Raw genomic sequence first — 2,804 nt, 5'->3', positions numbered from 1 at the left:
CTTACACTTTTAAGTAAGGAAGCTCGTGCTCCTCTCTCTGTTTCTTAGTAGAATGTATTTGTTATGTAATATGAAAGAGCTGCTTGATCATATCGGATACCTCATAACTCCCATAGGTTTATCCAATAGCTTGGTCGAACATTATCTTAAAGATTTTTATCTCAGATATTGGTACTCATCCTTTATAAAGGCCAAAATGTGTAATGCAAAAGAGTTATCCTATTGGAAAAATACAAAGTGAAATACGAAAGTGTTTTACTTGTTATTTTTCTTTATCTTTGGGTGTGTTTTGTATGGAGGAATTTGTTTTTCAATCTTCCCATGTTTGGTTGGTAAAAATATTTTGGAAAATATTTTTCGTAGGAAAACAAACTCTGTGTGCCGCCCCGCCCGGAGCTACATTGGATTCCAGCTGTTCGGAGGTCCAGGCAGCCTCAAGCGCCGTGCCATGCAGCCTGCAGTGTGGGAGAAAGTGAGAAGGCATGACAGAAAAACAATTTTTTATTATTTTATTGTTTCTTGTAAAGATAGCCATATTTGAGTGTTTTCTTTGGGGTGTCCAGCCTTTTCTTTTTCTGTAACTACATAAGTCCCTTTGGACACCATAGTTGTAGCTAATCTTTGGAAAATATATCACCAGAAAATTAGCACTTGCCTCCCAAGCATCTCCCTCATTTTACTCTATCTTTGTGGTTGTTTGTGTGGACTATTGTAGACGTTTTTGTTCTTGCAATTGAAGTGTTTTCTTTGTTGTTAGGACTGAGCCTTAGGCCAGCTGTGCAAGCTGCTTTGGTTGTCCCATGCGTCGTTGAAAATAGGCCCGTGACAAGTGGTATCATAGCATTCGGTTAGAACATTATGTCGAGGTCGCAGCACAACGAAGAGACTGTTCCGAAAAGAGAGGCAGAGGTTCGCAAGGAAAATGCCAAGAAATGTGATAAGAGCAGGAGTAGGAATCCTTCCCAGCCCCCTGCAGTGGCAAGAGCCACGTTGTTGACGACGGAGACGGCTCAACAACCATCCATCTCGACGAGAAGATCAATGGCGTTGAGGCTGGGCTGATGGCGTTGAACAGACGCCTTGCTGTTGTCGAAAATAACTTCGACTCCCTTGAGTTAGTTGCACTCGAAGGGCTTGACGAAGTTAAGTCAAATCTTATTGAGCAGGCTGAAGAGAGCCGAGAAGGTCTCTCCAACCTTGAACTCAAGCTCATTGAGGCTCTCTCTTCGTTGCATGAAGAGTTCGAAGCTTTGAAGGCGCAGGTAGAGGAATCTGGCCGTATGGGTGCAGCTGGACCCATAAATGTTTGTGAGACTTGTATAGAAGCTCCTAAGCCAAAGGAGTTTCGTGGGGAAAGAAATGCCCAAGATGTCGAGAATTTCTTGTGGCAAATGGATGCTTACTTTGAGCATGTTAATATCACCAGTGAGGCTGCTAAAATCAGAACGACAACCATGTACTTGAGCGACACCTCCATGTTGTGGTGGGGGAGAAAGAAGGCGGACATGGAGTGAGGGGTTTGTTCCATTGATGACTGGAGACAGTTCAAGGAAGACCTCAAGCGACAGTTCTACCCTCAAAACGTAGTTCATGAAGCCCGATGGAAACTAAGGGAGTTGAAGCAAACTTCCTCTATCCGTGACTATGTCAAGGAGTTTACGAAACTCTCTCCAAATTCCGTCTTTGACCAGTGAGGACTTGTTATTCTATTTCTTGGATGGCCTTCAAAACTGGGCCAAACAAGAGTTGCAAAGGCGTCAAGTTGGTGACGTTGATGAGGCGATAGCAGTGGCTAAATCTTTGTCCGATTTTCGGGCAGAATGTCAAAGGGGAGGGACAACAGAAGCAAAACTGTTCCTCCCAAGGGAGACAACAACAAGAACAAAGGCAAGTTTGTGCCTAACCGAGGCAGCGACAATGAAGGAAATAATCGCAACCAACCTTCTAATTTCCGCAAGAACTATGAGGATCGCAATAAGGGCGCTCCTCATCGTGAAGGCTATTACTTGTGTGGAGAAACTACTTATGCTGCCCGCTATTGTCCCTCGTTAAGTAAGTTGAGTGCTATGGTTGCTGCCCAAAAGCAGCAAGAACAAACAGCGGCGCAAATCGACAGGCAACCCGGTGAGCGAGGTGGACAAGCTGATGGAGTTGAGCAAGGAGGGAACAAGGCTGTTGGCTTGTTCAATCACATGACCTTGTTTAATCATATGACCTTGGCTGCACTTGCCGTGCAACCATCAAAAATAAGGCCAAGGGAGTCCTTGTTTGTTGATGCCAAGTTGAATGACAAAGACGTACGTATCATGGTAGACACTGGTGCTACGCACGATTTTGTGACGGAAAGACGAGCTAAGGACTTGGGACTGTCATACGTGTCCAGCGACACATTGTTGAAGACCGTCAAAGCCCTTCCCACTACTGTCCATGGGTTTGTCCCTAAGGTACAACTTTCTTTGGAGGAATGGAAGGGATTGGCGTACTTCACTGTAGAACCAATGGACGTATTCGATATTGTATTGGGGCTTGATTTCTGGTACGAGATCAACACGTTTATTTCGCCGCGTCTCAACCAATTACACATTAAGGATGCTGGAGGCTCGTGCGTGGTACCCCTTATTCGGGTGCCACAAAATGGTATGCACCTGTCCGCGATGCAGCTTGTTAAAGGCTTCAAAAGAGGTGAACCTACCTTTCTTGCTGCCCTGACTAGAGTCACTGAGGACTCTCTTGAGACAGTGCCCTTGCCACCTTGTATTGAACAAGTCCTTGATGACAACAGGGACGTGATGCTGGAAGAACTT

Source organism: Solanum dulcamara, chromosome 11 (assembly GCF_947179165.1).
Source record: "Solanum dulcamara chromosome 11, daSolDulc1.2, whole genome shotgun sequence".
Lineage (NCBI taxonomy): Eukaryota > Viridiplantae > Streptophyta > Magnoliopsida > Solanales > Solanaceae > Solanum > Solanum dulcamara.
The sequence above is the reverse complement of the archived record's forward strand: the minus strand, read 5'-3'. Positions refer to the sequence as shown.